At 48.7% G+C, this 14,549-nt stretch overlaps 1 protein-coding gene and 1 non-coding gene across 2 annotated transcripts in view; both read left to right on the top strand.

Moving 5' to 3' along the window:
- The window catches only part of CAMTA1 (calmodulin binding transcription activator 1), an 850,989-nt gene that overhangs the window by 402,153 nt on the left and 434,287 nt on the right, over window positions 1-14,549 (top strand). The gene's annotated exons all lie outside the window — the stretch shown is intronic.
- On the top strand, window positions 12,549-12,655 carry LOC125174149 (U6 spliceosomal RNA). The gene has a single exon (XR_007155280.1). It is a non-coding gene; the product is annotated as a U6 spliceosomal RNA (small nuclear RNA).

Here is a 14,549-nt window from a genome sequence, read left to right as displayed (position 1 = left end):
GCCATAGGTCTTGCCGGCCTCATTTTCCAGCAGGAGAGACTGTGGGTTTGGTTGGAAATGTAATAGCTGCTCAAGGTCAGGCTGCAAGCCCGTGGCTGAGGCCCTTGATGAGTTTTCCGAGGGATGGCCTAAATTTGCATCAGTCTGCAGGCTCCCATCCCAGGGGCACCACCGGGGGGGTGGCTCAGCTTCTACCTGGGGGGGAAGAAGGGAAACCAGCAGCTGGAGAATCCAGTGTGTTCGCACTCCCAATGAAGTCCATGATAGAAATGCTTTTTAAAGCGATTTCCCACTTGCTAAAATTGATTTTTTCAGGAAATCTGTTGTATACTGGTTTATCTTTAGACATCATCATCATTCTGGACAGAAGCACAAAACTCTCAAGGTCTCCTGCCCTCCTCTTCTGCCGCTCGAGTGGGCTCCTAAAGCCCCGTCAGCAGGTTGGAGGCATGGAGGGAAGGGTCCTCTCCCCCACTGTCAGGAGATTGTCCAGGGCAAGGTTCCAGGGCCAGTGAGGCACTGGATGAGGCTCCCTTCGGGCTCTTGTGTGGGAGTGTTTGGTAGACACATGTCCCCTGCTGGCCCTGCTGCCCAAGGCCTACCTGCTACTCCATGTCATCTGTACAGATGGATGGCACCCTGCCTGCCACATTGCAGGCTCATTTGCTGCCTGTCTACACAGGCCGCTGCTGTGATGAGTCCTGGTTTATACCACGTGCATTGCCATCAGCCTGTAGCCAGTGGAATGGCTAGAAGTGCCTTGACCTGCCGCAGCCCACAGGGAGGTTGGAGGAGAGTCTAGAAGTGTCAGGAAGGAGCCCAAGGGTGCCAGGTAGATGGAGCGCCTCAGACTGGTGCAGTGCCCACTAACAGCCAAGTCTCTGATTCCTCCTCAAAGCCCCTGCTCTCCCACTACCCTCTCCGCTCCCCCACCAGCAATTTCCCAAGAACTTCTCTGACCAGGAGTGGGAATTCATTTTCTAAGGCTCTGGATTTCTGGAGCTTGGAACAACTCAGGAAGTTGGGTCATGCAGAGGAGTGACGAGGTTGGCACCCGTGTGACATGATGGGTGGCTGATAACTACCCAGAGAAATTCAGAGGATTCTCAGGATATTCAGCTCCATTTCTGGGGTTCACTTCTCTGTCTGGGTCTCTGGAAAAGGTCACAGTCAGATGCTCAGATTTACAGTGGGCTCTTGAGTCCTCTCCAGTGGAGAAGTCTGAGGTCCACTCTCCCGGAGGAATGCTCTGTTCCCTGTTAGATGGTAGCAGGCGAGCCCCCCCACCCCCATTTTTGAGTGTTGCCTTGCCCCTCACCTCCTGATGGGCTTTTGGGAATCCACCCCTTTCATATGTGAGGTTGCTCAAATGTGGGACCAGTGTCCCTGGGAACTTTCTCAGCTTCCTAAATTGGGAATTATAATCGCCTGTGACAAGGGGCACCATGAGGTGGCCAAGAAAACCTAGGGGTTTTCTCCTGCTTCAACAAGACTATATGCTGCGTGAGGACAGGAGCCACTGTTTTTGTCTAATCTGACCCTCGCCCCCTCCACAGGAGTCCTTGCTCAGCGTCCGCACACAGTGGGCCGAGGGCCACCACGGGCTGCCAGGGAAGAAGGGCCCAATGTAGGAGCCCCAAGATAGAGCTCTGCCCTAAGGTCATCGCCGGGCTTTTTACCTCGTGCTCTCAGCCACCTAGCTCCCCTGGCAGTGAAACATCGTTTTCTATTAAATGATGTGTCTGACATTTACCAAATTTTTATGTGACAATTTAGAAGGAACCAGTTGCATTAAACAGCCTTATTAATATTGCAGTAACATGATTAGGGGAACATCATGGCCGTTAGACCATAGGGCCAGATTTACGAGCTCTGGAGAGAGGAGGCAAAGAGGTCTCTATTGACCAAAACACCTTCAGCACAATCCACGTTATAATTAATGAAAGTCAGAGACGAATCCCCCTGATAACGCAGCCCTGCAATGTGAAGAAAGACGGGATGGTGCATTTCCATCTGGGGAGCGTGCGTGTCTGACTTGCAGCATTTAGCACTGAGGGGTGTTTAGACTGCTCAGAGAGCTACTTCTGGTCGGGTCCAAGGTAGACTAAATAGACCCTTTCCGATCACTCTGCTGGTTTTGGTGGCATTCTGAGTCTCTGTGCACATTGTAACCATCTCCTGATGGCGGGGAGGGGGCAGCATAGGACAGTGGTCAAAACATGTGCCTGGAGTGAGACCCGCCCACACAGAATGCTGGTGTCACCCATAACTGCTGTGTGGGGCTTGGGCAAATTGTCTAGCCTCTCTGAACCTCGGTGGCCCCTTCTGAAAAGGAATGACCACATGACCTGCTGCACAGGATTACTGCGCATCAGATGGGCTCACACATGTAGGTCTCCAGCACGGTGCCAAACCCTTACTTCCTGCTCAGTACCTGTTGGCTCCTGCTGGCGTTTGAGGAGCTCTTTACAGATCACCTCTGCTCCCGGTCCTAGGTAGGAACCCTGGACCTACCTATGGAGATATTTTGGGAGACCCAACATAGTTAAGACCCCCTACTGGGTCTATAGGAGACATCAAATAAAGGGATATGGCTCCTTCCCAAGGGTTTCCAGTCTTCTGGGGAAGCAGACATGTGGAACTAACTGGAACCAAACAGGAATCGCTGCAGGGAGGGTCTAGATTGAGGGACTGGTGTTGTGCTATGGAAGGGTAGAGCAGGTGATATTTAATTTCATGGAGGGAGGTGGTAATGGTATCATTTGAGATAGGCCTTGAGGAACTCAACAGGATTTTGGCTTTGGCCAGGGGAGAAAGAAAGGGCTAAGGTGATACCCTGCACAGTGACACAGAGCCCCAAGGATACACGTTGTGCAGATGACCCACTGGGGCTGAGTCCCTGGTGCATAAGGCTATGTGTGGAAAAGGGCAGCAAAGCAGGCTGAGCCCAGCTGGTGGAAGGCTCTGGTTGCCAGGCTAATTCACAGTGTACTAATGGGACTTGTGTCCCTGTGCGTGGGGAAGGCCACCCTGGAGCAGGCGGGGCTGATGAGGTTCTGTCCCAGGGTGGGCAGCTCTGAGGCCTGGAGCAGAAAAGGGAGGGTATGTAGAGGCAGGAGGTGAGAGCAGTGGGGGGGGACTTGGGGGTGGTGATCAGTGATAGAGCATCATCTCCCTGTTTATGCCTCGGTCACCTGCGGAAGCCCGATGCTCACAGAGTGGGGTTTTACGGAAGTCCACAGAGGTTGGTGACACATGGCCTCCATTCTCAAGGGCCCAAGAGGGCAAGACTAGGAGCACGAAACCCTTAAGTGCCAGAGGATGGGGCAGGGTGAGGAGCAGGGGCCGCGGGGGGGCGGGGTGGGGAGAGGGTCCAGTGGGTGGGTGAAGAAGGGGAGAGGAGGGAAGGGGCAGGAGTGTGGACCTAGAGAGGTGCAGAGCCTATGCAAAGGTGGCAGGGAACAGCTTAAGCCTCCCCCCAAATTAAACTTTTCAATGACAAGAGTTTCCTTTTCTGTCTTACTGTGAAACAGTATACGTTTACTGTAGACGAATTGGAAATAGAGGTAGGTGAGAGGAAGAAAACAGGCCACCACTAAGTGCTGATAAAGATGGGGCACTGGTATTTGGCCTTGCTTTCATCCAAGTATTTCTCATGGGGCCTTTGAGCTGGTTGGGGCCCAAAGAATGACCCTCTGAGGCCCCAGTAGATAATGCCCAGGGGCCCTTCAATTTCAGGGACTGGACCTGTGCAGCCAGGCGGGAAGGCGCCCGAGGTGTGAGCCTATGGAAGATTCTGAAGCTGGGGGCCCAGAAGGAGGGTGCCCTCCCTCCAACCTGGGGAAAGCATCACCTGGTACTCTTGTGCCCCCAGAACTCTGGTTTGGAGGTAGCAGTTTCATGATTCATGAACTTTTGGGCTTTGGTTGCAGAGCCTTGGGAGACCACCCAGAGGAGCCCTGGCCAATTAAAGGGCGCTTCTGGGAAGCAGGAAAGAGGGTTAGGGGCAGGGATGCGGGGTGGCGGGGAGGAAGATACCTTTGAGGGAACCTCGCAGGTTCTACTCTGGCCCCAGACACTCGGGGATGCTTAGCATCCCTGTGTCCCCACTGACAGCTCCTCTGGGCCCACCCCGCTTCCCCGCAGCCCTCCCCGGGCTGGCGGTTGCTCATGGAAAAGCGCCTTCACTGCCTGTCTCCTGCCATCTGGAACATCCCCCTGAATCTCTCTGCCTCATCACCCCTCCATCTGCACCAAAGGTCATTTCCCTGATTCTGTTATTAATCCCAGCAGCGCTTACTGGGGTCTGTGGTCTTCTGTGTGGGAGAAAATCATCGTTTGTGTCGGGATGGAGGTGGCAGCCACAGGTCCTGGCCTTGGGTGGAGGTTATCACCCAGGCTTCTCTGCCTGGGAGCCTGAGCTGCAGAGACCGGGGAGAAAGTCATCATTTCTCAGCCCAGGTGAAGGGCAGCTAAGATGATTTCGGGAGGCACCCGCAGCCCCTGGGCTCCACGTCAGTTGGGCACAGAGAGCTGGTGCCTGTGACTTCTTTAAGAGCCCAGGGCTATGGCCACGAAGGCCTGTCCCGTGGGCAGACAGCATCTCTCCTTCTCGAAGTTTCCTCTCTGAGCTCAGAATGACTTGACTCCATGCCTACTTCTGGTGGGGCTTCAGCAACAGGACAGGAGGGACCTTTTAGTGCCTGTCATGTGGCAGGCCGAATAGGAGCCAGCCCTGTGTCCCTAGGCATCTGCACTCAAAATGAAGAGGCAGATTTGGTCATGTGGCAGGGAGGGGCTCCCAACTCAGGGTGTCCTAGAGTCTGCTGTCGAGTGAGAGCCTCCAAGGGTGCCCCCTCTGGGCGGGTCAGGCAGCCTCAACTCAGGCCCTCTCGGGGATCTGAGCAGGCCACATCTCCACCCTGTGAGGGTGGGTTTGAATTCGGGAGGTAGCAAAAGCTGTCTGGGCTGGGTCTGGAGAGGGAGGGCAGGCAGGAGAGAGGAAGACAGGGGGCCAGCCGGCTGGGTGGGGAGGGTCTCAGGCCTCATGGGCCCCCGGCGGTCATCACGCATTCAGCTGACGCAAGGGCAGTGTGCAGTTTTCAGTCAGGGTCAGCGGTGTGACTGCTGAGTGACGAGATGGGTCGGGGAGGCAGTGGTGGCTCCCCTCCGAATCTGACAGACCAGGGGCTGGCTAGGGTCTCCAGCTGGCAGCTCTGTGACCTGGAGGCTTTTGTCACCTCTCAGATGTGGTCTCTTCCTCTGCAAAATGGGAAGCTAATGTCAGCTACCCGACAGGATTGTGTGGGTGAAAGGAGCTGCTTCTGTAGCTCGAACAGACCAGCAGGACCCCTGCCCTCACGGAGGCTCCGGGAGCAGGGACAGCTCAGCCTGCCAGGGGTCACAGTGGGTGACACACAGGGTGCTGGCAGAAGGTGTGTTCGGGCCGGCACTGTGAGGAGACAACTCCCCCGTGGTGGTTGGCCCCGCAGACAGAGCAGGGCCCGTTGAAGGCCTCTGGGTCTCAGTGCTGTTTCCCTTGGCCCCCGCCTGCCGGCCAAAGTTGACCTGCTCCTGTAGGGATGCTCTCCTCAGTTCCATTTGTGGCATCTGAGCCAGAGCACCTGGGACCCCGGTCCCTGGTCGCACCCGTGCTGGATGGTGCGGTTAGCCTGGGCAGGGCTGGCCCTGGGCTCCCTGGTTATTCCTGCCCCGCTCCCACTGGCGGGAGAAACCAGCCTTCACCCCGGCCATTCTGTTTGCTTTGGAGCCAGAAACATGATTTACTCTAGAGAGCATTTTTATGTTTTCCACCAAAGATTAAAAAAAAAAAAGTTACTAGACAAAACAATTCTATTTTAATGCACAGCATTTCTATCTTGGGTTCTTTTCTGTAGAACACTTGTCTGTTATTAGTTTGTTTATTGATGGATTCCCTTGCTAGACTATAAGCTCCCTGAGGACCAGGACATGCCTGTCAGTGGATCCTGAGAGCTGACAGCAGTGCCTGGCAGGAGGGAGCCCCAGGAAGCGTGTGGAGAGCAGGAGAGACCAGTGTTTACAGTGACCTCTTTGGATGTCCCTGGAAGGTGGCCCTGCCTGGTGTTTACACAGCTCCCCCTTGGCGGATCTTCTGTCTGCCCATCTTTCTCTTAATAGTTATGGATTATGGAAAAGAAGAACAAAGCCCATTAAGAGGTTCCCCTACATTTGATTTGAGGAAGTTTTCATCAGAACGGCTCCATTTATTGGCCTTTAGCGTACAGCCTTATTCCCTTCTCACAAAATGAATATTGCCTTGTCTCCTTGAGAAAAATTGATTTCACCCAGGAAGGAGAAGAGCAAACTCCCTCCTCCTGCTTTTCTTCTTTTTTTTTTCCTCCCATCGAGACAGAATTTATCTCCTAGGTAGGTGGGGGGAAAAACAGGAATAATTGGACCAGAAGCTAATTCCCAGAGATTCATTGTCTCGAACGCTCCCACCAGAATGTGGGACGCTTGCCTTGAATTGCATGCTAATGATAAATGACAACTCTAACAGACCGTCACATTGAGATGTTTAGTCCTTCCTGCTAGGAGGTGACACATTAATTTTCTCTCAGATTTACATTGGATTATTAATAAAATATCGGTGTTGGAATGTGACAAGTGAGGGTCTGTAGAAGTGCCAGGCTCTATTTAGGGGCACGGATTTTAGCCAAATGAGATGTCAGTGGGGTCAAACATGACCCAGATGCCGGTGGCTTTTGAGCGATAGTCTTTTTGCTTCACTGGGCTCAGGCTCCCGTAACCTGGGCTGCACCAGGTAGCAGGGATGGAAGGTTCTCTTTCTTTCCAGCAGTGTTGAACCCAAAGAAAGGTGACTCCGTATGTTCTGTCTTCCCTTTATCTTCTGCTTCGTCATTGACCCAACACTTGAAATGTAAGTGGTGCTTTCTGTGTGTTTTTAAGACAAAGGAGAAGACTTCCTTTGTTCTAGCCACTGAGTTCCTTGATTAACTCACTCGTTTGAGGGAGCATTTACAGAGCGTTCACTCTTTACATGTCGCTGTGGCAGGTGGAGAAGGTAGAGGCGGTCCGGGTGAGCCTGGCACACCAAGGCCAAGTGACCACCCTGCTTCTCTGCTCAGAGCCCTTTCGTCGCTTCCCGTCCCTGCGAAGGTGAAGTTCAGAATTCTCAGAGGGGGTGGGGGCTGGGGTTTGGGGCACCTCCCCGCCAACTGCCCCAACCTAGACGAAGCCTCCCTACGTGGGCCCTGTGCTGTTTCTTCGCTGTTTGCTGCAGCTGCGTTGATGGAGTTGCTTTATGTTGTCTCATGCCTCGTGCCATGCTTGTGTGACCATCCAGGCTCCTCACTTCTTCGTTGCCATTGATGTCATCCTACTACGTGCTTCATTTGTGTCTTTCATTCCCACTTAGAGCAAAATCCATGCTCCCTCGACCCAGGCCTGCCAGGCTCTTGGGCCTCACCCCCTGCCTGCACCCCCACCTACTCTCTGCCTGCCAGTATGCTTCTCGGGCCACTGACCTTGCTGCTGTCGCTTTCCCGGGAGCCTTCCTGGCTGAGCCCCGGCCTTCGCCTCTACGCTTCTGTTCAGATGCCACGTCTGGGAGAGAGGTCTCCGGGCTGGCCCGTCCCACATCACAGCCAGCTGTTACAGGACATGCTCCCATGTCGCCTCCTGTCCCGCCCACCGGAGCATGGTTTTCTGAAGCCCCCAAGTGCCTCCTTCTACCTCCCCGACCTGACAGCAGGCCTTACACAGGCAGCGCTTTGGACGCTTCTGTTCACAACAGCACCTACGGCGCCTTGCACCAATGCTTGGCCCGTAATAGCTGCTCAATAAATACTAATTGAATAAATCACTGAATGTCATAATGGAATTTCAAGCCGAGTGCCCTGGGAGCTCTAGGAAGGGAGCCATTAATGAGTGCCTGCAGACTTTCTGGGTAGTGATTCCTGGTCATATGGGCTGTATCTTCTCGGTGACCGCCAGCCTCAGCTGATACAAACAAACCTATGGTTAGGAGGCTGCATTTAGTGAATTGGCTTCTGCCTCCGAGTTCTGGCAGCCTGAGCTGTCCCTCACCCTGCTTTCAGACCCCCACAGAGGCGTCCTGGCCTGTGGACATGACAGTCCGGTGCCCATCCCCCGAGGTTGCCCTGGCCTGGCCCGTCCTCGGGTTTAGGGGGGCCTGCCGGAGACGGGTGGCACCCAGTACTCACTGCTGGGCAGTGCTGGTGCTGTTTCCGCCTTTATTCCGGAGAAGCACCCTCAAACGGAGGCCCTGGGGGTCTGCTCCTGTAGAACAGCACCAGCAGGTGCTGGCACTGACGCCCCGTGGCGGACGGGGGCTTCTGGGCACACGAATCTACCCAATCGTTTGTTTCTTGATAAGAAAGCCTCTTTTACGATTTTTCAATTTGCCCTTATTTTAATGAAAAGAAGCTGGGGTTGGACCGCCCAAGAAAGAGCTAATCAAATAAAGCAAATTGGTGTTCCCTTCTCCCGGTCCCTATTATTTCTATGGCTCCAGCTGGAATTTATTATGAAAAGCAATTGGTTTTCATATCTGGCAGATAGCAGCCTGGGCCGGGCCTGACAGCCCTTTCTTCCCTATCATTCCATAAATGGCTTGCAGTGGCCAGGCTTGGGGGGGGGGGTACGGAGGAGGGGAGGACATGGAGTGCTCCCCACCAGCTTTCCTGCTCCTTGTCCCCCAAATCGTACAGACCCTATAAATAAGTCAGAAGAAAACACCAGATTGAAAGTTAATAAAGCAGCTCCTGTCCGTGAGATTTGGGCTGTCGCCGTGGCTTCTTGGGGTTCCGTTTGGCATCCTATCAACCTTGCTGTGCTCCAGCCATCAATTACCACTCTCGCTGGGTCTGTGTGCAAGGGAGATAAGCAGGGGAGACATTCCTTTTCCAGATTCCTTTCCTCTCCTTGCAACAAAAGGAAGGGCTAAAGGAACATTTTAAATCAGGCTCAAATGATCCTCCCTTTATATGAAATGTTCTGCTGTGAGAGGAAACGTGGGCTCTGAAAGTGCCCTGGGTTGCTCCTAGAGAAGGAGAGAGGGTACACTGGGGCATGTGCCAGGGATTTGTAGCAAAATGCCAGGAAGGGGGGGACAGGGGGCTGGTTCACTGGTTCTGTCCTTACCAGCTGTGTGACCTTGGGAAAGTTAATTCCCTTCTCTGTGTACTTCTCATTTGTAAGATGACGACAAGAGTATTCACCTACTATAGTTGTTGTGGGATTAAAATGAGAAGTGGGAGGGAAGGGCTTTGCCTGCATCTGACATTCGAAAATGCCAGAGACGTGGCCACTCTTGTCATAGCAGTTGTTGTCATGCTTATTATGGGCATTTTGAACTAGGCCATGCACTTTTTTTTTTTTTTTAATAATTTTTTAAAACATTTATTTTTGAGACAGAGGGAGACAGAGCGCGAGTGGGGAAGGGACAGAGAGAGAGGGAGACACAGAATCCGAAACAGGCTCCAGGCTCTGAGCTGTCAGCACAGAGCCCAACGTGGGGCTCGAACCCATGAACCGTGGGATCATGACCCGAGCCGACATTGGATACTCAACTGACTGAGCCACCCAGGGGCCCCTAGGCCACACACTTCTAATGGTGCATTTCAATCAGGTCATTCTGTGTTGGAAAGATCAGAAGGAAAGTTGTGGGTACGCGTGTGTAAGCGGCAGTGAAGAGTGGTGTTTCTCTTAAGTGCCCACTGGAACGGAGATTCCACGCTGGCCTCGGGAACAGCATTCCTGCTCTAGGACACTACACGTTGTGCCTTGTCACAGGAGCCCATTTCACATTTGGGGTCAGGTTTGGAGGCCATTGGAACTGCAGGAATTGCATTTCCCTCCACCTGGGCCCTTCTCTATGCCTCCTGGTGTGAGGGTTGGGACCAAGGGCAATGAATAGAAGGGGAGGAGAAAGGGGGAACCTACCCAGGTTTGGGTTCTAGCTGCAAAAAGGGACTCTCTGGAGATGCTCACTGTTTAGAAGCCATCCAGACACTGCTTATGGAGTCTTACTGGGAATGAGGACATCATCCATTCTCTTCTCCAAGGGAAGCCACAGGGACATATTGTATGACTTCAGTGGGACAGTAGACAGTCAGCCAGAACAGAGCTGACAGCACAAAGTCAGCTGCCACTAGGCCAGGCCAGAAAGGGGCTGACGAGAGACCTGAGGAAGCCCATGGATGCTGGGGTAGCGGGCTGGTTCTCAGTTGTCTGCATGGAATTTCAGGTGGCTGTCAAGGTCCTGGAAGTGATCTGTTAGTGATAGGGGAAGGGAGGGTTCTAGGAGGAAGGGCCATGGACCTGAGCTGTTTAGGGGACACTGATTTCTAAAGTTAGACTCAAGCACTGGAAAGAGTATCTAGACCATTCCTTTTGTAGGATTAACCTAGCGTTGGCTGCAGCCCCCTGTGGCTCCATAAATTCCTCTTTAACATCCACACACGAAACCTCTCAAGAACATATCCCCCCTCTGATCTTCATTTACTGATTGTCTTCAATGTACCTAATTTGAAAAATGTTTTTTGCCTTAAAGTGGCGGACGAGTATGTGTGCCTCAGTGCTTACAGACAGACAGCCTCTCCCCTGGGTGAATTTTCCAGCTGCACCCTACAACGTGCCATTTCATTACACCCTAAATCCCTCCATCATTGTCCCTGGCAGAGGCCCCTACAAAAAGGGGCCACATTTGTTATCGTTATTAGTCATGAAGAACACATATTACGTGGTGGGTGGCATGCCGGGCACCTCTCATACATTATGTCTGCTACAGCAGAGGGATCAAGTAATTTGTTCAAGGTCACACAGCTCATAAGGAGTTGAGCCAAGCTTTAAGATGTAACCTAGAGCTCACTTCAAATCCCATGATCATCTTTTTTTTTTTTTAACTTCCTATTATGGAAAATTTCAAACATCTACAAATATAGACAGGCTAGTGTAATAAACTCCTATATACTTATCATCCACTTTCAACTGTAGTCAACACATGGCCAGTCTTGTTTCATTCACGTTTCCTCCTCCCACCACACACATTGTCATGAAGCATATTGTAGACACTATGCAATTTCATCAGTAAATGTTTTAGTATATATCTCTAAAATATAAGGTCTCTTTTTAAAAACATACTCCTGCACTACAATTATCACTTAAAAATTACTAATTCTAGATATCGTTAAACATCCAATCACTGTTCCAGTTGTTTCACAAATGCTGTATTTTTTTTTTTTGTTTTTTACAGATTGTGACTGGTTGACACATCTCTTGTCTCTTTTAATCTATATATTCCTACTCTAGCATTTTCTTACTCTCTTTTTCACTGAATTCATTGAAGAATCCAGGTCATCTATCTGCCCTGTGGTTTCCCACAGTCTGGATTTTGCTGACAGCATCCCCATGGTTCCCTTTACCATGTTCTTCTGTCCTCCGTGGACCTTATAAAGTGGTAGATCAGGAGGTCTGAATAATTTTAAATTCCTTTTTAAAAAACTTTTTTTTTCCCCTACAGCAAAGTATTCTTCTATCAGGGACACATTCTATCTGGTTGTTTCTCTTTTGTGATGTCAGTCATTAATTGATGATTCATTAATTATTAGGGGTTGCAAAATGGTGATGTTTTAATTCTCTCACTTCTTCATTTATTGGCGGGAATACTTTTATAGAGAAAGTCCTCTCTTTTGCAATTTGCTAACTCAAAGGAACAGTTTATACAGGAAAGGTAAGATAAATGCCTGATTCTTCCTCCTTATACTTCTTCAGTTTTCAAAATAATGTATTAGGTCAGGAGCCTCCTCCAACAATGATCAATTAGTTTTTTGTTTGTGTGCTTTAGGTTCATTATGAACTCATGGATTTAAACATATTTAACGTTTTTTAAGTCAAAGCAGTTGCTATTCTTATTGATGCTTAAATTGGCCCATTTTTGGTCAGTAGGAGCTTCTTCAAGTTGATTCCCAAGTCTTTTTTTTTTTTTTTTAAGTAGGCTTCACACCTAGTGTGGAGCCCAACAGGGGGCTTGAACTCACAACTGTGAGATCAAGACCTGAGCTGAGATCAAGAGTCCGACACTTAACTGACTGAGCCACCCAGGCCCCCTGCCCCCACCCCTGTGTACTTTTTATATGATTTAAAATCTTTGACACAGCTCACATCATACTTCATGGTGAAACTGGTTGTTTTCCTCCTAAGATGAGGAGCAAGACAGGGTTGTTTATTCTCACCATTTCTATTCAACATTGTACTGGAGGTTCTAGCCAGTGCAATAAGGGAAGAAAAAGAAAAGGCATCTAGAATGGAAAGGAGGAAGCAAAACTCTATTCAAAGGTGACTTGATTATAAATGTAAAAGATCCTAAATAATCTGCAAAAAAATTTTACTAGAACTAATACACGAATTTATCAAGGTCACAGAATACAGGTTCAGCGTACAAAAATCAACTGTGTATCTATATGTAAGTTGAAATGTGTAAATGAGCAATCAAAAAATGAAACTTAAAGTAAACAATTCCAGTGCTCACTTTGGCAGCACATATACTAAAATTGGAATGACACAGAGAAGATCAGCATGGCCCCTATGCAAGGATGACACACAAATTCGTGAAGCGTTCCATATTTAAACAAACAAAAACATCAAACAGTTCCATTTACAGTAGCATCAAAAAGGATAAAGGACTTAGATAATTTAATTTATAAAGTGTGAAACCTGTACTATGAAGTCTTACTGAGAGAAATTAAAGATTTATATAAACGGAGAAGCACTCCATGTTCTGTGATTGGAAGTGATTAGAAGACTTGATATTGTTAAGATGGCAGTTCTTTCCAAATATATTTTTAGACTCACTGAAACCTCTATCAAAATCCCAGCAGGCATTTTTATTGTTGTTCTTGTTGTTGGTATTGCAGAAATTGTCAAACTTACCTTAGAAGTTTTTATAGGAATACAAAGGACCTTGAATAGCCAAGACAGTTTTGGAGAATAAGGGCAAGGTTGGAAGACATATAGTTCCTGACTTCAGAATTTACTACAGAGCTGTAGCAATCAAGACAGTATAGTATTGGCATAAGGACAGAAAACAGAGAAAAATATGAAGTCCAGAAATAAAGTCTTATGTTTATGGTCAATTTATTTTAATCAAACATGCAAGCATACTTCAATGGGGAAAAGGATAGCCTTTTTTTAAAGCAACAGCAAAAACAAACAAACAAAAATAGTGCTGGGACAATTGGATATCCATGTGCCAAAAATCACCTTAGGCCCTTACCTCACACCATACACAAAAGCTAACTTAAAATGCACCGTAGACTTAAATGTGAAAGCTAAGACTGTGAAGCTCAGAAGAAAACACAAGAAAAGATTTCTGTGACCTCAGGTTAGGTGAAAAATAATCCTAGATATGATACTGAAAGCATGATTCATAAAAGAAAAAAATTGATAAATTGGGACTTTACCAAAATTAAAACCTTTTGCTCTTTAAAAGAAACCCATAAAGAAAAGGAAAGCCATGGGCCAAGAGAAAACATTTGCAAATCCATTATCTGATAAAAGACTTCTATCCAGATTTTATCGAAATAGCTCTTACAACTCAAAAAGAAGAACACAACTCAATTAAAAATGGGCAAAAGATTCAAATAGACATTTCACCAAAGAACTTATATGAATGGCTAATGAGGACATGAAAAGATGCTCAATATCATTAATCATTAGGGAGATGCAAATTAAAACGCTGCCACACACCCAGTAGGATGGCCATAATCCAAGAGATGAGACAATGCCAAATGCTGGAAAGGATGTGATGTTGGAACTCTCGTTCATTTCTAGTCAGAAAGCAAAATGGTGCTGCCACGTTGGAGAACATGCTGCCAGTTTTATGTTTATGTTCTCTGTTGTACCTGTCTTTCACCTGTTGTTGCTGCGTTTTTAATCATGCTTAGGAAGTTTTCTCCACTTTCAGGTTATAGAGAAATTCGCCTATGTTTTCTCCTATAGTAGTGTGTGATTTTATTTACAACATTTGAATCTCAGGTCCATTTGGAATTCATTCTGCTCTACAGTGTGGGGAATAGATCCAATTTTATCTTTTTCCATATGCCAATATCACTTATTAAAAAGTCAGTCCCCTTCCTCCACTGATTTGTGATGTCTCCTTTAGAGCATATTAATTTGCGGGGTGCCTGGGTGGCTCAGTTGGTTAAGTGTCTGACTTCGACTCAGGTCATGATCTCGCGGTTTTGTGTTCGAGCCCCATGTCGGGCTCTGTGCTGACAGCTTGGAGCCTGGAGCCTGCTTCGGATTCTGTGTCTCCTTCTCTCTCTGCCCCTCCCCTGCTTGTGCTCTGTGTCTCTCTGTCTCTCAATAATAAATAAACATTAAAAAAATTATAAAGTATATTAATTTGCATGTGGAAGTGGGAATATTTCTGGATTTTCTCTTCTGTTCCCTTGGTCTTTCTATGTATTCACATGTCAATTCCATACTTCTTTAAATATAGAGGTTTTATAGAATGTGTTAAT

This window comes from Prionailurus viverrinus, chromosome C1 (genome assembly GCF_022837055.1).
Source record: "Prionailurus viverrinus isolate Anna chromosome C1, UM_Priviv_1.0, whole genome shotgun sequence".
Classification (NCBI taxonomy): domain Eukaryota; kingdom Metazoa; phylum Chordata; class Mammalia; order Carnivora; family Felidae; genus Prionailurus; species Prionailurus viverrinus.
Note: the sequence above shows the minus strand (reverse complement) of the source record. Positions and strands in the feature narration are given on the sequence as shown.